Source organism: Protopterus annectens, chromosome 3.part0 (assembly GCF_019279795.1).
Source record: "Protopterus annectens isolate FY-2018-M chromosome 3.part0, PAN1.0, whole genome shotgun sequence".
Classification (NCBI taxonomy): Eukaryota; Metazoa; Chordata; order Ceratodontiformes; family Protopteridae; genus Protopterus; species Protopterus annectens.
In genome coordinates, this window is record NC_056731.1 from 508,236,450 (window position 1) to 508,260,301 (window position 23,852).

General features: G+C 43.4%; 1 protein-coding gene across 1 annotated transcript in view; it reads right to left on the minus strand.

Moving 5' to 3' along the window:
• The window catches only part of SNX25 (sorting nexin 25), a 1,427,683-nt gene that overhangs the window by 1,344,082 nt on the left and 59,749 nt on the right, over positions 1-23,852 (minus strand). The gene's annotated exons all lie outside the window — the stretch shown is intronic.

The window sequence follows — 23,852 nt, forward strand, 5'->3', positions numbered from 1 at the left end:
CAAAAAGAAATTTACCAGTACGAATATCAATCAGCATTTTCAAAGGTGACAGATCCAAGTTTGGATCAACAGTCTGAATGTCTTCTGTCTTTAAAAATTGATTCATGCTTGTGAAATCTAAGTTAGGTCTCCACTGGTCTTCCATGTTCAGTACTAGATAGAACCTTGAATAAACCTCTGTCTTTGTTTTAGCATAGCATCTGGTTATAATCTTCTGTTGCTGAAACCTTATGTACTATTAAAGCTAGATAATTCTCTATGATCTCACAGAGTACTCAGAATGCCTAGAGTGTGTCCTAGTGTTAGAAACTGTATGTTGCAAGCCTGCAAACTCGCTCTCTTTTACTCATTTTCTTCCTTCCCATTTCCTGACTACCAAACCATCAAGACTCACCTTAAATCCTTTGGCTTCACTAATCTCTGCTCATTCCCTATGGATATTACCACTCCACATCAACTTGGGAGGGGGAAGGCTCTTCTTTTCAGAGTGGATTTGCCACACAGCACATCTTATGGTCTAATGGGGGTAAAGAAAATCTGAACTCCTGGCTGCCAGCATCTGTTGAAAGGATTTTTTTTTGTAGTCCTAACCCCTCAGCAGGTGGGTCTATATTAGAACATCGAAGTATCAGGTCTTCGAATGTTCTAATATCAACACCTAGTAACTGAAAGTTGAAAATAGCAAATTTTTAGATAACCGAATTCTTTCCTAGGGAAAGAATTCGGTTGTCCGTTATTGTCGCTTCACTATTTTCAGCTCTGCGGTGGAAAGTTACGGTTGGGTTCAGGTAAGTGTGCGATTGTGTGGACGTGAGGGTTAGGGTGGGATAGGTAAGTTAGGGTTAGGGCGCGGGTTAGGTAAGTTTGCGAATGTTTGGGTGTGAGGTTTAGGGGTGGGATAGGTGAGTTAGGGCGCGGGTGAGGTGTGTGTGCGCGATAGTGACGGACCTTAGGGTTAGGGTTTGGGTTAAGGTAAGTGGGTAGATAGTGGTGTATGTACAGTTTAGTGTAGGTTTAGATGTAAGATTTTAGGTGTATGTGTGTGGATTGCTGCGTGTTTGTGTTGTGTGTATGTGTTTCGGAACAACAAATTTTTTCCCTAGGAAAAAATTAAATGTTCTAAATTTTCGGTCTTACCAGTTTTCGGTTACTAGGTGTCGATATTAGAACATTCAAAGACCTGAAACTTCGATGTTCTAATATAAACCCTCAGCAGGCAGCTGATACGGTCACATCACAGTGTATCACAGCATACCTCTCAACTGTCCAAACTTTTGCCTCATAGTTTTGGGCTGCAAAAATTTGTGGTTTTCTGGCAAGTCATTGTCATTATTCAGTAACTTCAGTCCTCAAACAATGGAGTTTCAGAATTCACATCCTTTACAAATGAATGACAAAGCTAGACCTGCTACTCTACCAGCTTTCTAAGTTTATAAGAGCGATATTAAAAATCTGTCCCTGCTTTGGGGCTTTTGCCCCACATTAGTTTTGGCTTTGTCCAGAATTTTTGCTCTAAGTGCTCTAAGGTTGACAGGTATGATTATAGTCAGGTCTGTCATGCCTTATTCCTGCAACTGCATATCATGCCTGGAGGGCTACAAAGGTTGATAGGCAAGTACTAGGCTAGCTGCCCTTGTGGGCCATTTTAAGCCAAGCCAATTTCCTTTTTTATGCTCGAAATAACCTAATCCATTTGGTTTACAGAGTAGCCTTACTCATTCCATGGGCGATAATTATATATTAGTCCTAATGAGAATAACTAGGATTGTGCCATAGCTAATTTAAGGGGATCCAGGCATGGGATAAAGCACTTAGGAGCTGCATCTGTCTATTAGTAGTAGAGGGGCAGTCTTGGGATAGACTTTCTGTTTCCCATCCATAGATCTAAGTTGCACTTGAAAAAGGACACTGATAAACTTTGTTTTAAGTGGATCGGGTGTCTGTTCCATAGCAGCAGTATCCTCTGTGAACTATACCAGTCCCTCTAGATTGTTCTGTTGATGTTGCAGAAGAGGTTTAGATCCACAGACTGAGTATTTCTGATGCCACTTGACTTGCTGATGTGCATTAAATACATCAATAATGGATTGGAGGACGCATGGTATGCCAAACACAGGTCACCTCTTAGCAGTCTATCGTATATAGAGTATAGTGGCAGGGCTTTGAGTAGGTCCATGTAGGACATGTTGTTTACACCTTGTATCCCTTTAGTAAGTTAGCTTTGTGGGTGTTTTAATTATGGCATGTGCCTGGACAGATACATGCCAAAGGAGGCATTATATTCAATGACTGGCCTAATGAGGGCTGAGATAAGGGGGGCAATGCCACCCCTATATCTAGACACAATCCCTTTGTTTATAAGGTGTACAATATAGAATGCCTTTCTTAAAACAAGACACATGTTGGTCAAATGTTAGGTCACTGTCCACACAAGTTCCCAAATCCTGAACAACTGGATCTACTCTTAGAGGGTAAATTGTCAATGTGAAAGTTCCCTGGGTAGAAACTTCTCGAGTGATAAAATAATGCATTTTTTGGCATTTAGTTTTAGGCCATGATTTTGACACCAGTTACTTATTTGAGATAAACCTTCCTGCAGGATGGCTAAGTCATTTGGAGAGTCAATGACTCTTTCTAGCATTCCTGCAGGATGGCTAAGTCATTTGGAGAGTCAATGACTCTTTCTAGCATACAATCATCTGCAAAGTTAGTCAGCCAGAGCCTTTTAGTATTGGTTTTTACTTGAGAAAAGTAGGTAGTAAACAGAAGAGGTCCCAGCACAGAACCCTGGGGGTCTCCAGTGGTGACTGGTCTCTGTGGAGGTAACTTCCCTTATTTTGATTATCTGCATTCTATCTGTGAGCCAGATGGCAATTTAGTGGGTGACAAAGGAGTTTATTCCCTGTTTATTTTGCTTTTGTGCTATGCCTGAGTGGGGAATTGTGTCAGAAGCTTTGGCTAGGTTGAAGTATGTAGTGTGTACCATTTTGCCTTCATCCACTGATTTGGTGACCTTTTCCAAAAAATCTACTAGGTTGAGTAAGCATGACCTGCCTTTGATGAATTCAAACTGAAACAGGTCTAGTGCGTGAAGGTTCGCTATGTTCTGATTAATTCCACAAGTCTTTCCATGGCTTCACATTAGAGAGTGTCATTATACACATATACTACATGTATGGCTTTGCAATAACCAGGCACATGCCCCTTGTCAACAGTGGTGCCCATCCTTCACACCAGTCTCTATAAGGGGTTAGTACTGCACTAGTGTAATTCAACCCACCACAGAAGATGGACAAACTGGTCTGATCGTCCCACTCCTACTCTCTCTTGCTACTCCTCTACCACTTGGATCATCAGTCAATCATCGGTTACAGTCAGGACCTTCTCTTTACGTTACGGTAGCGGCATTCGTCTGTAAAATAGGAAAATGTTCCTCCGGGAAGCCAAAAGGAGAGATGGGTAATGGCTAAGATTTCTACAGATGGTACAGAGATGAACTTTGAATGAGATGCCTTTAATGTTGAGAAATCTAATCCTGTGGCTTCTTTTGGAACAGCCTTTCTTCTGCACTGCTGTTGCCTGGTGTATTTTTTCAAAACCACAGCCATGTCTTGAAAGACTCACTCTTCATGTATATTGGAATGGGAGAATGAAACATGACTCTGTGCTTGAGGAGTAGCTCTAAATGTAGAATCTACAATAGCTTAGCCACATCTTAACACCAGGAAGGAAATCTTCCTAGCTTTTATACATTTTTTTTAACTTCGTCCTTACTTCCATATCAGGAATGCCTTAATGCCTTGTGCAAGACCTTCAATCTATGTTGAGATCTCATCCAAGCACTGTAATCTATGGTCCAGTACTGTATAGCACTAATGCCCAGGGAATCAGACAAGAACAACTGCCTACCACATCTTAACAGAATATTACTATATCAACTGACAAGTTGTTAAGACATGTATTTTTAGACCCTTCAAGTTATATGAACTTAATGACAACAGGTCTCAACCACCAGAAGGAACAGTTACTTGGGTGACCAGTCCTAGATCAAAGAACCCTTGAACACCTCCTTAAAGTGATTAAATGTAATGATAATTTTCATTAAAGGTAGCATCTGATAAAGAAGAATCAGATGAAAATCCTCATCTCCAAAATTAGTATTCAGTCAAAATAAAGAATTAATTTGTTCCCATTAGCTGTCATCTGCTTCAGGAAAAAGTGGAGAAAAGGGTTTCCTTTCATTTTAGTGGTTCACAAGGAGAAGGGTTTTTCAAACCAAGAATAGTAGAATACAAGCAAGAACAGATACCCAGGAACTGATACCAGAAACAAAACTGACAAATGTCAGAGGTCTGTGTATCAGATGTCTGATCATAATGATGTTACATAAAATTTGGTGCAAAGGTGCAATACTGCAAGATTCTACCACAGATATCAGATACTCAAATGTCATCACATCACTACCACACTGCAGAAACCAATGGAGATAATGGAGTAATAATTAGTACACTAGAAACAGATCCTGCACTGCACATCTGTGAACCGATGTGTAGTGGAGATTTCTGCATAGACTCATTCATACCAAAAGTCAAGCAACATCTTGAGAACTGCTGAAGATGGCAAAGCAAAATCCCTTCACTGTGGTATCCCCTGTAACTGCCTGGTAAACTACCATGGCACTGAGTGGTTCAAAGGATGCTGACAGACATTAGCCTCCACAGTGATGGAGTACAACTTATGATCGTCATCTAAGGGAAAGGAAGTGTCACCAAGTAAGACGCATGGTCCCTTGAGTAGCTGGTGCCAGTCCAAGTCAAAACAAAATGTCTGTTCCATCAGTTTTATCACTACTACCAGTGGCGGATCCAGGAATGTGCAGTATGGGGGCATAGTCTTGAATGTAGATGACAGAAATAGAAGGTAAGATGCAAGTAGAACACTTGCCTATTGGACATGCATGCACACACACACACACACACACACACACACACACACACACACACACACACACACACACACACACACACACACACACAGTGGATCCAGGAATTTGCAGAAGGGGGGTGCAGTCTTGAAAGTAAATGACGGAAATAGAGGGCGAGATGTAAGGAAGAAGAACACTCATCTACTGAATGGACACGCATGCACACGCACCCACTAACTTCACTCACCTAGTGAACACACACACACACACACACACACACACACACAAACCTCTCATTTCACTCACTACTGAACAGGCACAGACGGACAGACACACACACACACACACACACACACACACACCTCTCATCTCACTCACCTACTGAACAGACGCGCGCACACACACACACACACACACACACACACACACACACACACACACACACACACTTCTGAAGCTCTTTGCTCAAGAAATCTGAACAAAGCCTAACATAATGGTGGGACAAAGACCCAAAAATAGGGACACATTTTAAATACTGCTCTTATAAATTTAGAAAATTGACAGAATAACAGGATTTGTGTTAGCATGAATTTTCAAAAGGGCACAAGTCTGAAATCTCAAATACATGTCATTATTTAGTGGCTTTGATCCTTAGATCCTCTTCGTGATTTCTCAAAAAAAAAAAAAAAAATTTTTATGAGGAAGAGGCCAAAAATATGAAACAAAAAATATGGACAGTCTGCAAAAATCTGTACAGTTGAAAGGTATGAACATACCTCTCTCATCTCAGTCATCTGCTGAACAGAGGGATACACACACACACACACCTTTCTCATCTCACTCACGTACTGAACAGACAGACAGACACACACACACCTTTCTCATCTCACTCACCTACTGAATGGACACACAAACACATACCGCTCTCACCTCACTCACCCAATGAATGAACACACATGCCTCACTTATCTCAGTACTGACGGACACACACTTATTTCACTCACCAAATGAACAGGTCAATGGATCACGCACTCTGTTTTCCAATTCCTCATTTAAAAATCGAAAGCGAAAGCAGCTAATTTCTAACGTTTAAATCTGTATTGTTGCGTGTGCGTCTTTACTACAACACATGCAAAGACGCACTGCACATATAGTGCATCCTTAAAGTAGAAAAGTGCCTTTTTGGCAGCACATTTTTCTGATTTAAACAAAAGCATTTAAGAATGTTTTTTTTTTTTTTTCCAGAAAAATATTCTGGTGCCAGTTTGTATTGTGGTTTAAAAGGGGGAGGGGGGAGTGAGCTCCCCTGGGCCAAGGCCTAAATCTGCCACTGACTACTACTATTTTCTTTCTACAGTGAACAACCACCCACATTTCGTATTGGGCTTTTCCTTAATTGCTTGCTTAATTTAATGCATTTGTTGCCCATGACTGGAAAGTCATATTTTTGTGAAGTTCTGGGAAAAAAAACTCCCATACATAAACGTAAAATGGTGACTTCTTCAAAGACATAATAAAGAATTAAACTATAAAACAGCTAAGTCGAATCATATAAAACACACACCGGTATTTATACAGAAAAGAATACACAAAACAAAAGTGAAGGTCTAAACATAGTCCTTAAAACTAACAATACAACATATATATATATATATATATATATATATATATATATATATATATATATATATATATATATATACACTGTACATATTAACACTGAAATAATATTTTCTTAAAGATATAGGAGATGGCCAGGAGCACCATATGCCACTGTACAGACTTTTGAAAACTACTAATACAGAACAGTAATACACATGGAAGGCTTATCACAGCAGCATCATGTAAAGCTTTAAATTCAAAGAAAGTTCAGCAAAAATAGGTCCTCACAAACAATCTGCAACACCCGCTATCAAAGCTCAAATGAAAAGTCATACTAAAGTAAAATGAAATTCGCAAATGTGTGCCCAGATCCCAAAGGCTACTACTTAACCTCAAAGGTGCACAGACATACATGCGAATGAACAAGCTCTACATCTATCCCCTTGGAATGTAATTCATAAAGCATACCATTTACATCCTAAGATGGCTGCAAGTGCATCCCATAGTGAAACCCATACACACTTAGAATTGTGGAGAATCACAAAGAAAAGAAAAGCACACAAGGCATCTTATCTAACAGGATCACAGTTGGTGCAGCTGCTGCACTGAATGATGTTTTAGGTCATAAGCTTTGCTAACATCACTCCTTCATCAAGAGCCCCTGAACCACTTCTGAACAGATGCACAAACATTGTCTATGCAATACTTCCAACTTCCTGTTCCCTAGCAGCTTGAACCAACCAGAGATGTCTTACTCGGGTCCAGAGGAAGAACACATCTCCTTAGAAATCCATTCCACTGATGTCTCAGAGCTTAACGTATTTGGCTTTTGCATTAAGATTTTATGTCAGCTGCTTAATAAGGATTCATCCACTCAAAACACAGCCCCTGCACCAGGTTAAACAATAAATAAAATAAAATAAAATAAATGCATTCACTGCAAAGCATCACATAATCCAGATATCTAGCATCCCATATACACTTAATATAGGGGATGGAAGAGATGCTTCAAACTGGAACTGTCCCACTTAAAATCAGGACTCATGGTTACTGTACGTTTGGTGTTGGAACAGCCTTCAAGCTCCACAAGATCAAGACACAAACCAGAAGGCTCATTACATTTTCACTCAGACTCAGCAGCAAAAAAGCTGGAGACAGTAAAATGGAACTGAAGTTTCTAATAATATCTACACTGTACAACCTGGTTAAAGAACAGAAAATATAGGTATCTCTTTAACAATACAAAAATGAGTGCATCTTAGAAGTGAAAAAGGCTGGTCGCAGGTATAATTTCCGAACAAACATTTAGATGTCTCCAGATGAATAAGTTGCAGCTCAATGGTGCAAATAGTGAAGTAAAGGGTTTTCTGCATGAAAAGGTGTCAACTATTTTATTTTCATGACTAAAACTTGAAAAAGAAGGGACTATGAAAGAAATGTTTTTTATCTCTGCAGACCGTCACTCAAACCTTGACTATATATTACCAAAAACATACTTGCAGGATAGAAAGCAGCCATTATCTGCCCTTGCCATCATTTTTCCTCACCTCATGAAATCTAGTCTTCCTTCCACTACCCAATATGTGGGCTTGTAAGGCAACCAATGTATCAGAATATCTATTTGATAAACCTGTTTTCCATTTGTACTTAAAAGTAAGGTGCTGAAACACAATTTGCCTCACATTTTTTTTTCGAGGGAGGGGGCCAGAAGCTGCAATATTGGAGTTTCTGAACTGTAAGCTCCTACGGTTTACTTTTCATTCCATTCCTTTCTGCTAAGCACCAAACTGTTATTGAAGGTTACGTACTCTCCATAATGACGACTCTACACAGTTGTGGCTCATCCTCCTCTGCAGTAAATACCGAAGCACAATCTCAGTCCCCTGGCTCCTGGGTGCAGAGGGCTAGAGTTCTGAATGTGACCATGGTAACCAGGGTTCAGTCAATGGCTCCAGCACTGGAGCAGCCAGGCAGAGAGGGGAGAATGAAGGGGCATTGCCTGTTCACCTCTCCTGAAAAGGGATTTGTACACACTTGGGGGCACACTGGGCAATGGAAATTCCCTGGTGGAGACCAGAGGAATTGTTGCTCATGCAACTTGGGGGGAGGCAGGGCTGCTAGGTTGGAACCCCTCTCTGGCACTTCACTGGAAGCATACAAGGACTGGGGCTTAAAGCAATAAAAATCTCAAACCATCTCTGCTGACTGTCACAATGATGACACCCCACCACTGGGCTGAGCCTTGGCCTGGTGATTGGGAAAGAGTAGGCAGACTGACCAAGAGGGGGCTGAGACAGCAACCAGAAAATGAAGCACTATCGCTTAGTGATCTTGGAACCAGTAGAACTCTCCTAGGCTTCAGCTCTTTCTCTTTACTTAGAAGTGCTGGGCAGCTGCATTTCTCAGAAAAACATACTGATAAAGCAATACCCCTACAGATAGTACAGTTGTGTAAAATCTTACCATAACAGCACAATGTCCTTCCATTCGTTGTTGCAGTATTCAATACATTAGGGATTACCTGCCTAGGGCAGTCCAATGTCTGGTCAGTATACCAAAGCCTTAGGTTGCTTTAAGTTATGCCTTATGTCACATGGAAGCTCTTCTAACAACATAGGGCATAAAGGTGATGACCGGACATACCAGCCTCAGAAATGAAAGCCGCATAGGAACGCTAGTCCAAGGAAAAGCAAAATTTAACCCGTACATCCTTAAGACAAATGGATCAGGGTGAGAAGGGAGGGAGTGAATACTGCAACAGTGAAGGGAAGGACATCTACAGTTGTGGTAAGATTTTACACAACTGTATTATGTCCTTCCATTTCACTGTTGCAGTATTAATTACATTAGGGATAATTATTACCAGAGGGCAGTAATTTGTGCAAAGCAAGCAATAGAGAGGGCTTTGTCAGAATCTACAGACACCTCTGAGGGATCAGTAGCAGGACATTTGTACAAATATTTACAGTCCTCAGGCACCCTATAAAACCTATCAGGTTTCTTGAGAGTATGGGGCTGGCAGTCTGGAGCTTTAGAAGCACTGGAAAAAAACATCCAGCAAAGCAGTCAAAACAGAAACAGCAGAAGGTTTAGGAGATTCCATCTGCAGCAACTCATAATACCTCTTATGAATCTCAGAGACCTGGGCACAATCCCATTTAAAGAACTCCATCATCCTGGAGATTGTGTCCCCAAAAGAAATCTCTTCAAAGTGAGTATCAGGACTGGTAGATTCCTCTACCTCAGACCCATAGTACAAAGGAGAAGGAATCTGAAAAAAGTAAGCAAGGGATTCCTCATCTGAATCAAACTAGTCCTCACAGGAATCATGTTCCCTGGATCCTTTAAGGGGAGTACAGGACCAAGGGGGAGCAGGAACAGAAACATCCAGAGGAGATTTCAGTGATATCAATGCACTAAACAAACCTCGAGTGAAGGCCTGCCATGCCACTCACTCTATGGATCCTTAGGGGCAGGAAAAATATGTTTATTTTTTTTGTTTTTTTTCCTTAATGGAACGTCTGCCTTATAAAACTTGAAAGGCTGTAACCTCGGACAGCATTCAATAATGGTAGTAGGGACTTATTCTCTGAATAAAATCTGAGGAACATCCTTCGGTCCCTCAGAAATGATTAACCGTGGTTCCCCCTGAATGTCCGAAATGGATGTCTGCAAAGCTTCTTTGGACATGCTTAAAACTGGATTCCCATCGGCCTCCAACCTGGGTCACAGCAGAGGAATCGGGCAACAAAGCTGGATAAACCTCCAGGCATTCACTCACCTTGAAAGAAACATCTAGTGGAGGCTATAGACTGGAAGATTCTGGCCTAGGCTTTTTGGCCTACTTCCCTGACAGCTGTCCCTCAGGACGGGAGGTTTGCTCCATCGTATATTTCCCTAGAAGTTTAAGCCGCTGATTTTCAAGATACAATGCTGAAGAAGAAAGTCTATTATACAAAGTTTTAGGTACAAAAGCCTGAGAGATGCAACAGGATGTAAGGTTGTGCGAGGCGCCAAGGCAAAACATGCACTGTCCGTGGCAGTCTTGATGGGGAATCTGTCTCCCACACTGGCATTTACCCTTCTTGGATGACATGCAACCCCACAAGCAACTAAAAAGAAAAGACAAGTAAAACAGGAATCCCAAAGTGGCACTTAACCTGCAGCGGATCAGTGAAACCAGCAACAGAACGTAGGCGTTCAGACCAACAATCAAGAGATGGCATTTTGACTGGTGGCAAAGAAGTTCTGAGGGTGGTACGTCCAGACCTTAAAGCAACCTAAGGCTTTCGTGTACTGGCCAGATGTTGGGCCATCCTTGGCAAGGGATTCCTAGTGTAATGAATGCTGCAATAGTGAAAAAGAAGGACAAAGTGTATTTCATTGAAGTGATTAGGAAAAAAAAAATAGAAAGCGGATAGTCTACTGACAGCCTCACTACCTGCCTTTGGCATGAATATAGGACTGGTACATAAAATCAGCCTATCCTTGTGAAAAGCAACATAAGGTAGGCAGACCAAGCCTGTAAGTTCACAAATTTGCCTCACAGAGGTGGCTGCAATCAAAAAAATCTTCCAGAAGAGGAAAGTACAGTTGTGTACATTTACCATAAATGTAGATATTAGAGTATATTCACTGTTGCAGTCATCACATTTGGGTTATCCCTGCCAGGGTACCCCTCGGCCGGCCCGAATTCCAGAGGCTTAGTTTTTCTGTGTCAGTTGCTGTCACTTGAGGACTGACGTCAGGTCATCAGTAGTAGAAAAAGTCAGGCAGCAGATGCCATTGCATCAGTTTTTCTTTCCCTAACCTGTCAGGAGCCCCTAAAGTAGGAAGCCAGGTTCTGGTGGAAGAACCCCACCAGTGGAAAATAAATACCAATATGGACCTTGTAAAGGAAGGAGAACAACAAGGAAGAAAGGCAACAAAAGGAGAAGGAGAAAGAGAAAGAAAAAGGGGGGTGCAGGGAGGAAAAACAGGACTGCAGCAGTGAATACACTAGAACATTTACATTTATGTTAAGTGTACACAACTGTACTATGTTCTTCATGTTTCACTGTTGCAGTCATCACATTTGGATAGATTCCCAAAGCTGAGGAAATGGGTGGAGGCAGTCAATGAAGTTAGGGGCTGGTGAGGATGCCCTGCAAGACTGCAGAGGCAAACCCTGCCCTGGATTTGGAGAAGAGAGGCAGGTGGTAATGCTTGGTAAAAGTGTGAACAGATGTCCATGTGGCTGCCTCCAGGATGTCTCTGGTGGGGACTCCTCTGAGAAAAGCTGCAGAGGTGGAGTCTGCTCTGGTGGAGTGTGTCCTAACCCCCTTGGGGGGAGGCTTACCATGCTGTTTGTAGCAGAAATGGCTGCAGTGTGCTATCCATTTGGAAATGGTTTGCTTGGAGATGGCTTTGCCTTCTGCCCCTGTAGCAAAATTAACCAGCAATTGATCAGACTTTCTGAAGGATTTAGCCCTGTCCAGATAATATCTGAGCTGTCTGTGCACATCTAGAGAGTGAAGAATCCTTTCTTCCATGTTCTGGGGATTAGGAAAGAAGGTGGGCAAATTAATGGATTGGTTGAGAGCCACACTGGACACCACCTTGGGCATGAAGGATGGGTTAGTTCTGAGGGATACCCTGTCTGCATGGAAGATGATGAAGGGTTCCACAGCCATGAGTGCTTGCAGCTCAGAGACTCTTCTGGCTGAAGTGATGGCCAGAAGGAATGCTGTCTTCCAAAAGAGAAATTTTTGCTCTGCCGATGAAGCTAGTTCGAAAGGAGGCAGGGTGAGCTTTTCTAAGACAAAGTTAAGGTCCCAAGCGGATCTTTGTGCCCTTCTGGGGGGGCTCAAGTTGCTAGCCCCCCTGAGGAACTGTTTGATCAAAAGGTGTGAGAAAAGGGGCTGCTCAGTGGAAAAATGAGCAGAAATAGCAGAGGCATGAATTTTAATAGAGGAGAAAGAGACACCACTGTGTAGTAGGTCAGCTAGGTAATCCAGGATGAGAGGGATGGAGGGCTGTGCTGTACTGGCCCCCTTAGCTTGGATCCAGGTGCAGAACCTTTTCCATTTGTGTGCATAAGACTTTCTGGTGCTAGGGCATCTGGCCTCACGGCAAACATCTAGAACCTGTTTATTGAGGATGGCAGATTGGTTATGGGTTAGAGGATAAGCCAAACTGCTAAACTGAGTGCCAGCAATTGGGGGTGCATGAATTCCCCTTCCCTCTGGTTTATGAGGTTTGGAATCTCAGAAAGATGCCATGGAGGCAGCGGGGACAGGCTGTGAAGCAAGGGGTACCAGTGTTGTCGGGGCCAGTCTGGAGCTATTAGAATGGTCCTTGTTTTTTTCTCCCTTATTTTGAGCAGTACCTTGGGGATGAGAGGTGGGGGAGGAATGGCATAGACAGAGGTTGACCCAGGGGAAGGACGTGCATCCACTTTCCAAGCCATGCAGTGATGCTCCCTGGTGCAGAACTTGCTGAGCTGATGGTTGGTGTGGGAGGCAAAGAGGTCGACCTTCGGGGTTCCCCATTTCTGAGTTATTATGATGAAGGCACTTCTGTTGACCTGCCACTCATGTGGGTCCAGAAGGTGTCTGATTAACTGGTCTGCCAGGGAATTGAGAGAGCCTGGTTGGCATTGTGCTAACAGGTGTAGTTGCATGGAAGAGGCCGTCAGCCAAAGGGTCATGGCCAGCCTGCATAGAGGGTAGGAGTGAGTCCCTCCCTGCTTGTTGATGTACCACATCACAGTGGTGTTGTCTGTTTTGATTCGGAGAATCCCTGGAGAGAGAAGGGGTTTGAAAGCTATTAAGGTGCACTGCACAGCCATCATCTCTTTTTGACTGATGTGCAGGGGGATTTGCTGTGGGCTCCATTGGCCCTGTATGCACCTGCCATCCAGGTGTGCTCCCCAAGCGTAGTCTGACACATCTGTGGTGAGGGTCTGGATGGCGGGGTGTGGGGAAAAGGGTAGTCCCTTGCTGTGGGAGCATGCTGCTGCTGCCCACCAAAGAAATTATTTTCTGAGGCAAGGAATTATAGGTAGAAGGGTTTCCAGGTCTTGAGAGTGCTGACACCAACGGCTCTTTAGGTAACATTGAAGTTTCCTCATATGCAGTCTGGTATAATGAATGATGAGTATGCAGGATGCCATAAACCCCAGAGCTTGCAGGATTATCCCGGCAGAAAGCTGGGTCCTGGTGGCCAGTTGAGAGAAGTAGGTTGTCAGGCAATTTTGTTTCTCTGGTGTAAGGTATGCCATCTGGGATGCTGTGTCCAGACTTGCTCCCACGAAGATTATCCTTTGGGTGGGCACCTGCTTTGATTTATTTTCGTTGAATGTGTACCCTAGGGAGGTCAGTAGGGTCTTTACAAAGGCGAGGTGCTTGAGCAGCTTTTCCTGGCTGTCTGCCTGAATAAGGCAGTCATCTAAGTAGTGGTAAATTGGAATATTTCTTTCCCTGCAAAAGGCAATGGCCGGAGCCAGGCATTTTGTGAAAACTCTGGGAGCAGTAGATAAGCCAAAGGGAAGTGCAGAGAACTGAAACTGTTGAGATCCTGCCCTGAATCTGAGATATTTCCTGCACGATTGCCCGATAAGAATGTGGAGGTATACCTCTTTTATATCTAGGGTGGCTAGCCAAGCGCCCTTGGAGAACATGGGTAGCAGTTGCTGGATGGTGAGCATTTTGAATTTTGGGATCACCAGGAAGGTATTTAGAATGGATAGATCGAGGATGGGGCACCAGGTGCCCTCTTTTCTTGGCATCAGAAAAAGTCTGGAATAGAAGCCTTGGCCTATCTGTTCTGCAGGAACGTGTTATACTGCCCTCATAGAGAGCAGGGAATAGATTTGCTTTTGAGCCTCTGCCCACTGATTTGGTGGAAGATCTGGGAACCCTTTTGGGGTTGGAAGGGTGTGGAAGGAGAATTTGTATCCCTGAGACACAATGTTCAGAACCCATTGGTCCTTGGTAATGGTGGCCCAGGTGCTTAAGTGAAAGGAGAGGTTTCCTCCCAGGGGTAAGTGAGGGTGGGCAGTGGGGAGTATGGTGGAAGCAATTCATTGTGAGTTCTTACCATAAGGGGGTGGCTTAGAACTCCCTGTTTTTGAAGTGGAGGTAGTCCACTGCTTAGATCTCTGCATTCCCTGGGGCTGCTGTCTGGGGGTCTGTTTCCACAGGTCCTAGGCTGGGCCTGTTTAGTCAGAGAAGGAAAGGACCAGTGCTTGGAGGGGCAATGTCTGATGAATCTAGGGGGCTGTACCGGTCAGAAATCTAATTGTTTGCATAGATTTTTGCTTTTTCTTCCATCTTTTTTAAGACCTCTTCTGCCTTAGTGCCAAATAGGTTATCTTTGTGAAAGGGGGCATCCAACAATTTAGATTTGACATGGTCTGGCAGGGGTTGTTCCTTAAGCCATGCATGTCTTCTAATGACAGATCCAGTGACTGCTGCCTTGCAAGAAGCTTCTAGGGTGTCAAAATCACAGTGCAAAGTGTGTCTAGTTACTTGACTTGCAGAATGCATTAAATGTTGTAAATCTTTAGATTCTGCCCAAGCAGGAAAGGAAGAAATTTTTTGTTTAAGGAGTTCCAAAGTACGTTTCTGATATTTAAGCATATGGAACTGACAAATTTAGTGCCCTGATAGCAAGAGTAGCTGAGGTAGCTGAGGTGTATACTTTTTATCCTGTCTAATGCTCGGGAATCCCTGTCCGAGGGTCTGGGATTCTTAGCAGAGGTTGCTTTAATCCCTTTTGGCCCTTGAGAAATGACTTCAGGGTCAGCTGTAGGATTTTTGGAAAGGTATTTGTGAGTCAGGGACTCTGTACTACCGGTCTGGTTTTCTGGGAGCAGGAGGTAAGGCATCAGGAGTCAAGCTGGATTCAAGGAAAACATCATCCACCACATCCAGAACTGGGGGGATGGCCAAGGGTCTTTGTTGTGGAAGATCTAGGAATTCCCAGAGTCTCTTTTTAGACTTTGGGTATTCCTGACTTTCCAATTGGAAATGCTTCCTTAAAGTATGCAGGGTTTCCCCAAAGGAAAGATCCTCTGGGGGAGAGGCTGAAGGAATAGAATCCTCTGCATCAGAATCTTCATAAGTGGAGAGGGGTTGTATGTCTTCATAGTCAGATGCATCAGATTCATCTGATACTTGTTCAGACAGAACTACTGGGGACAGATCTCTTCCTTCTTGAGGGGGTAGCTTGGTTTCCCTGATCAGCATAATAAGGTCTTTTACCATTTTAAGCATTTGAGACTCAGGCAAGGAAGCAGGCGTTTGAGAGTGGGTAGTCGGTTTCTTGGGTTTGGTTCGAACCCTGGGCCTAAGAAACTCTGTTGTTTTCAAAAGAACTGTAGTCGTGAAAGAAGACGTCAGTTTGCGTCGAGATTCGGTGGTGCAAAGGACTTCCTCAGAAGCCGGTGCCTGCTCAGTGGCTCCAGACCCATCCAAGGTAGAGACGACCACAGGATCCTTAAACGAAGAAGAGTTTTGCGGCATACCGGACTCCAAAAGGGTCTTGGTAGCAGCCTGCAGATCAACTGAAGCAGACATCAGGGGCTGCGAAAGCACCTCACCGAGTACCAGGGGACTGACGACTAGCTTAACGGTGCGGTCTGTCTCTGTCATTATCTTTACCCTTTTTCGGAAGATCTGCTGTCGATGGCCTACTGAAGCCATATCGGAATTCGAGGACTGTAAACGAAAATATCTGACTACAATAAGGGCCCGACGATGGATAGTTCTGGCATTGAACAAAGCACAGAAGCAACGAGAGATGGCAAGGTCTGGGCCTAGACAAGTTACGCAATAAGAGTGGAAGTCTCAGTGTGGTATTTGCTTTCCATAGATGAGACAGTTATTAACTTTTTCTGACATCGGTTAGTGCAAGAAAAAAGGATCCTTAAACTTCGATTCAGAAACGACAACTCAGGTAGCGGCCAACCGGCACTCGTGTGAACTGCTTCTGCTTCGGGCTCCACAGCAAGAAAGACTGATGTAATGGCGTCGGCTGCCTGACTTTATACTACTGAAGACCTGACGTCAGTCCTCAAGCGACAGCAACCAATGCAGAAATACTAAGTCTCTGGTATTCGGGCCGACTGAGGGCTACCCTGACAGGGATAACCCAAATGTGATGACTGCAACAGTGAAACACGAAGAACATCTGCAAATCTGGATGCTGGCTCAAAGGGCAGCTGAGTATGCATCTCCAAAACAAACAAAAACGCTCTTGGAATGGGGGTCCAAAAAGACATCCCTGAGAAAACTCCCGCACGCCTTAAGAGAAGCTACAGAATAACTTTTAGTGTCTAAATATAATTAACAGCAGCAGCCATGAGGACTGTAATAGAGGGCAGGCTAAATCCAGTAACAAAATGCGAATGAGGTTGCACAGTACCAGAGATATCAGTGCAGAAAAGGGGTCCATTCTCCTCTTCAGTGCTGAAACCAAAAAACATGGCAATTTGTTTCTGTATGTGTTTCTGACATTGGGTCACTGACCAGAAATAAGGATTTGGACCCTATGTTGTGGGTAAGCAGTCATTGCCCATCAATGAAACTGCAGATACCAACTGGTTAACATGAAGGAGTGAAGATCTGGTTAAGGTGTGCTGGAAAGGTGAGAAAGATTCTAAAGATCCTCAAGCTGAGGGGCTTTCTCTAGAAGGCAAGGCCATATCAGGGGAAGCCACACATGCAAAGGCAGAATGGGAATACGAAAATTATATTGTTTTGCTCACTTGTGATTTTTGCAGTAATGTGCAGATCATTAAAAAGGGGGAAAAGTGCAGAGAAGAACCAGAGGCCACTTCTCAACTACAGCATCCTTAGGCCACTGACCCAGTGAGAGGATCAGAGAAAAGTTACTACATTTGCAATTGTTCAGGAAGCAAAAAGACTGCAGTAAAGTTTCAACCATTGGCAGCACAAGCTCTCACCACTGACAAGATGAAGTACCACTCACATGGCATCAGCAAATAACTGCTCAGCTGGGTTGCTAAGGAGCTGCTTTTTCAAGGTGGATAGGCTACAGTCAGAATGTATTTATTTTTCTTTGTTTACCAGGAAGTTCCGACTGGGGTTTATCCCATTTTCAGCAGAAGCCCGCGGAGAAAAGCTCCACATATTATGCAAGTATATTTAAAGAGAAAAATAAATGACATTTTGTAAAACTTATTCAGTTTACATGAAAAACACAATTATTTGAAAACATCTAGATACAGTATATAACATATGCTAGTCTACAAATTTAAGGAAATACATTTTCTCATGATGTAATTAGTTACAGAGAAATTGCACAGACAAGCACATGACATAATACAGCTAATGTCCATCAGCTGCAGATACAGATATAAAGGTAGCAAAGGCAGCAAGGAATTTAGCAGGAGGCAGAACATTAAAAAAAAAGTAGTTATATGAAACACAATTTAGATTGAGGTACGGAACCTTTATTTTCTTTAATGCAGGTTTATACAAGTAGTGGTAGTTATCTGGGAAATGGAAGTTTTGTAGTAGAGAAAGTAGGTGGAGTAGCAGTTTTTAGAAAAATAGTGAAATAACAGCTATGGGAGAATATACACAGTGATTTCTTAGCGATAGAGATATAAAGTTACACAAGTAATATTAAGGTACAGAAAATTTAAAGGAAAACTCCACCCTAGAACTAAAACAAAATCTGTTTTTTTTCACTCTGTTTCCTGACCTATGTTAACACCTCAACATCACTCTAAGTCTTTTATTTGTAATTTTAGCCAGTTTTCCACAATATGGCTACCAATGGGGTTTGATGTATCAATGTGATTTTGTTCTTCATCAACCCTTTCTCTTTCTCATACTGCATTGTAGGACTCATGCCAGACATAAGGAAGTAACTGAATTCTCATGCCATTGATCTATAATGGGATATATGTGAGTCACTGTCATCTTCTACATCTTCTGTAAAAGGACTGCTTCTTTTCTATTTTTAATCACCCTCATTTATGTTTGGCTCAGAGCTTGTTTTACACTATACTTAGAAGTTATCCAGCTACAGCCAGAAAAGAAGCTTAATTGCAGGCCATTGTTCAGGGTTTTCTTTTGTAGTCCAAGAGGAACTGACAGTCCCCTACCCCCACACTGCTGCAGAGGTGTTAAAACTGTCAATGCACTGATAGATGCTTGCAGAATCAAGTGCAATTGACTGCTCAAAATGGAAAGGAAGACTTCCAATATAAATCTCTTCCCCTCTGCCTGTAGTGTGAAGATCTATTCATTTATTTATTTATTTAAATAGTTTCATTATTTTTTCTGGGTGCAAGTAGCAGAAACTGCTTGATTATTTTGGTTTGTTTTATTACTAGTAACAATTGATTTACAACTTACTATATCTACAACACAATATTACTGTAAGCTTAAGAATGCACTTAAAATTAGCTCTATTCCACAGTCCATCAATTTCTAATTTTTGGGGTTTTTTTGGGGGGGGGTGGTTACTGAATAGTTTAGGAAATTTGGTATCACCTGCATTAGTCATGTAACTAATGCATTCTTTTTTAACTCATTGTGCTGTTCTCAAATTCAACGGCAAACTATTAAGCAATTATCTATTCCTTGCCATAGCATCAGTAATTTCTCTTTCAGGCACTCTTGTTTTTGTGCATTTTTAGTTAGTTATATTGTTAGTTCCACTGCATGGACTGTGGAATAAAGAATTTTCAGTACATTCTTTTACCATGCCAGGCTCATAGAGTCAGGTTTACCAAATTAGTATTATGTTGTAATTTAACAAATCTAGAGATGACTAGAATGTCAGGAAATTACAGAAATAAACATGCCACAAGACAGGTGTTCTTCAGAAGGAAAGGGTTAGTCTATCTACAACATATTACTGTAACTTAGGTTTGCGTAAGGGGTAAATCAACTGTTACTAGTAGTAAAACAAACCAAAAATAATCAAGCAGTTTCTGCTACTTGCACCCAGAAAAAAATAATGAAACTATTTAAATAAACAAATTGATCTTTCTACTGCAGGAAGAGGGGAAGAGATTTATATTGGAAGTCCCTTATTTTCCATTACGAGCTGTTAACTGCACTTGATTCTGTAAGGGTCTTGGTGCAGTGACAAAACAGTTTTAACATCTCTGCGGTAGTGTGGGGGGAGTGAACTGTCAATTCCTCTTGGACTACAAAAGAAAACCCTGAACAAAGGCCTGCAATTTAGCTACTTTTCTGGCTGTAGCTGGATAACTTCTAAGAATAGTGTAAACAAGCTCCAAGCCAAACATAAATGAGGGTGATTAGAGACAGAAAAGAAGCAGTCCTTTTACAGAAGGTATAGAAGATGACAGTGACTCACACAGTTCATCTTCTATCACTTCATCACACATTATAGACACAGTCCCAGTTCAGATACAGCCTACTACTGCAAGTTACACAGAAAAATGATGCTGATATCTCATTCTCCTGTCTCTCCTTTTGCATTTATTTTCCCTGTCTGCTTAAACCATTGCTTCAACAGGTTCCTGAACTTAAGCTCTAGCTCTCTTCATATACTTCTACATCATTACTATTGGTGCACAGTTTGTTATTTCACTAACTCAACAGGCCTTGTGCACAGGGCTGTAGAACAGATGACTTTCTTTGTAGAGACGTGCTTCTGCAGCATTTGCAGCTTTCATTTGTTGCTATTTCTCTGCGGTGATACAGCGGTAGCGTTGTTACCTCACAGCAAGAGGTTCTCTTGTTCGATTCTCGGCTTGGCTTGGGAGTGCCTTCTGTGTGGAGTCTGCATGTCCTCCCTGCAGTTGGGTAGTGTTCGAAAGATATGCGTGCGTAAATGGGCATGCCTTTGCTGAAGGCTGGGCGTCGAGCTGGCACCTCGGAGTTTCGTACAACAAATCTACTGCCAATCATTAGCGGCCGGAGTTCCGCTGTGGCGACCCCTTACCGGGAAAAAGCAGAAAGATCAACAACATTTGCTGCGATTTCATTATTGGAAAAGTCTGAGATGGAGCAAAGCTCCTTTTCAGCCAAGGCCCACGGAAAAAAAGCTGCACAAACACAATGCAGCATACAAAGAATATAACTTCCAAATCAACTATAATAATGATAAAATGTGGAGACATCTATACAAAAAGTAAATATTTAGGGGTACTTAAAATTAGTCATACTAGGTTACATTAGATGATGCATTATAACACACAGGAAAATGAGAGATGTACATTTTAAGAAATGGTACAGTAAACTGTCAGTTACCCGGAACTCAAGCAACCAGAAAACAATTGAAGAAATACAGTACAGAATGAACAATTCAGTTTTTCATGTATTGCACTTTCTGTCCCCCCCCCACCACAGAAATTTTCTGTAGTGAGACGATCCTGAAGGGGCATGGAGCACATCTGCAGAGGGATAGCAGAAAGGTAGAAATGTGACAGCGCCACCATGATTTTTTGACTTTACAAAGCCTGTGAGTCTGCTTAGATCTACATCCAGGTCCTGTCTTTGGAACTAAAGAAACTAAAAAGCCAGATGAGTAAGGAAAATTGGTCAATTGGTCTGCCTTTTGGCTGCTGGTTACTTACCAGCACTTTTGAGATTTCTATACTGCTAGTTCTGGACTTTTGGTGGAACGCCTGGAAGGGTTCCCTTTGAGTTGGGGGTTTGTTAGAAGGGGATTTTTGTCGGAACCGATATGATTGAATTGTATTTCTTTGTCTTGAGAAAGTGGTAAGACTGGCTTGGAGTTACAGCGAGCACCTTCCCACTGCCGTACAATCGGACAAGCATTTCGCACCTCCACAGAAGGGTGACTCAGAGAACATCTCTCTGCTACTGGAACCCTTCTGATTCTGCGACTTCTGCCTCTAGGATCGCGCTCGGCTTATTATGGGGCGCCTCTGGGGCTGAAAGGTCTCATGGCGCCAGGCTTAATTCTTTCTCTCTGCGGAATCATTATTTTTCCTCCCTTCTACCCTGGATTAAGGTCTAGAAGGTGAGGAGAAACGAGGTCCTTGCAGAAAGAGTCTTGCCATCCTGCTCATTTCTAGTCAAAAGTGTCTTTCACTTCTGCTACGGTGAATGTCGATCCAAGGTGAGGAGAAGTTTGTGGCCAAACAAAGGGGATATGCAAAGCTGCTTCGCGCATAGTCACAGTCCAGGACTTGCCTCCTGTGCCTGCGGCTCTACAAACGCCTAGCCTCTCCTGGCATAAGAGAGGCTTACATGGATGAAAGCCGGCATTAGAATTACATTCCTAGCTGTGAGGAAATCTTGTCTTGAGCCCCAGGCTGTGGGAAGGATCTCTGTAAAGCCCCAGCAGCTGAGAAAATCATCTTCTTTGAGGCGGGCCTTGTGAACATCTCCCCAGCTGATATCTCATTGCAAAAGTAGCTGAGGAAATCCTCCGCTACCGTCTCTATCCATATATGAGAGAATCATTATTAGAGGATGAACATCATACTGAAAGATTAGCAGGAAAATCTTGAACAGCATTACCAGACCACCATAGCAGAAGGACCTTTAGTTATGGTTCGCCTATCCTGAGGAGCTGTAATTATTTTGGATCCTCTCCAGCTATACTGCCATCTCAATCCGATAGGAGCGCCTCCGGAAGCCACTACTTCCATGACCATGAGAGGGGCGGAGACACGGAGGAGGTGAGAAGGTCGAGATCCAACCCGAGCGCCTATACTGACACTAGCAGCGAGGAGGAGGGGAGGGCCAGTCACCAGGAGGCCTTAGTTTCAAGGATGTCTGAATGTCTGACATCCTGAGAGGAGGACCTTGGGACCCTCATCCTCAGGAGGGTCCTCTGGGGACCCCTTTCACTGATGAGTCTACATGTTTCTACCTGTCCTCTTAGGTAGGTTATGTCTCACCTCGAGTCATGTCCCTCGAAGAGGGGGTTCTCCAGACAGATCGGGAAGATAGGCGCTGGATCTCAATGGTTCGAGCAAGAGATGGATCCTGAGTCCTGGAGAAGACTTTGAGGAAGAGAGAGCAGCAGGCACTGACTGCTGACTAAGCCCAGGAGAGTGAGAGGGCTCATAGCCTCGAAGGCTCCCCCATCGAGAGACCAGCAGGGACCCGCCCAAGAGATAGCGAGGGCTCCCGGCCTCGGGCCCGGGAGGGTTCCACCCGAGGCAGATGCCCAGAGGCGATCAGCTTAAAGCCCGGAGAGGGGAGAACGGGAGGAGGAAGACAAAGGCGCCACGGGTCGGGCCGACGAGAAGCCCTAGCGCGGATCCTCCTCCAAATGAGGTCTCAAGGACCGGATCGGAGCCGGCAAGTCTCCGGAGCGAGATCGTGTTGAAGACGCCGGTCTCAAGCAACGGTACCGGCCCGAGGAGAGCTCCCGAAGCCCCGGAGGAGCCGGGCGAGGAATTTAGGTGTTTGTGGCAAAGCTACCGCCTGTTGAGATGGGCTAAAGAGAATTTGAGTCAATGCTGTGGATTTCAAAGTTTCACCACCACTCTCTCGAATTTCATGAGTCTCTAGCCTGGATGACCGAGAAGATCGAAGATCGCCCGGATCGAGAAGATCGGAGCAGATGTGATCGATCTCCGTAATGGATAGATTCCATCTGCGAGAGGAATGGATAGATTCGAATGGATCGCATGGAGATCTCTTCTTCGAGATCGGGAGCCCCAGCCGATGCCGAGAGACGGAACGAGGATCGGTCAGTATCGTGCAGGTGAGGAACGAATAGTATCGGGTGTCGAGGGGTCCGCTCCGCCGGAGCCGACCGCAACGATCAGGAGACATACCTGTAGCGGCATCGACCTCCAAGCCTCCGAGCTGAAGGCTTAACAGGTTTCGAGCCTTTCCCGCACCGAAGGCTTAGTGGGGAGCTCGGAGTTTTAATAAGCCCCCGTAATGAGCTTTATTTTTTTCTCCTGGACTCTTGATTTTTGGCATGCATTCTAGCCTGCACAAAAGTCCTGCAGATAGCAACAAGGTCCCCAGAGTCAAGAGTGTGACCGCCTGTCAGACGCATCTTACATCAGCGTATGATCACACCCAGACAACTGAAACTCCTTAATGTCACACCTCGCCCCTTCTGATGTGTAATGAAAACACACATGCGTAAACAAAACATAATAAACACACTCAATCAAACATTAAATTAAATAAATCAAACAGAAACACACAGGGATACACAAACACTACCACAAAACATCAAACACTCACAAAAGGGGGAAGGAGGGAAGGGAGGAAGGCCAAGGCCTAAAAAACTCACTAAGGAAAACTCACTGACGGGAATAGGCTAAGGTGGAATAGGGCTGACTACTAAATAAACTAAATAATAACAGAAAAAAGAAAAAAAAGAAGGTATAAAA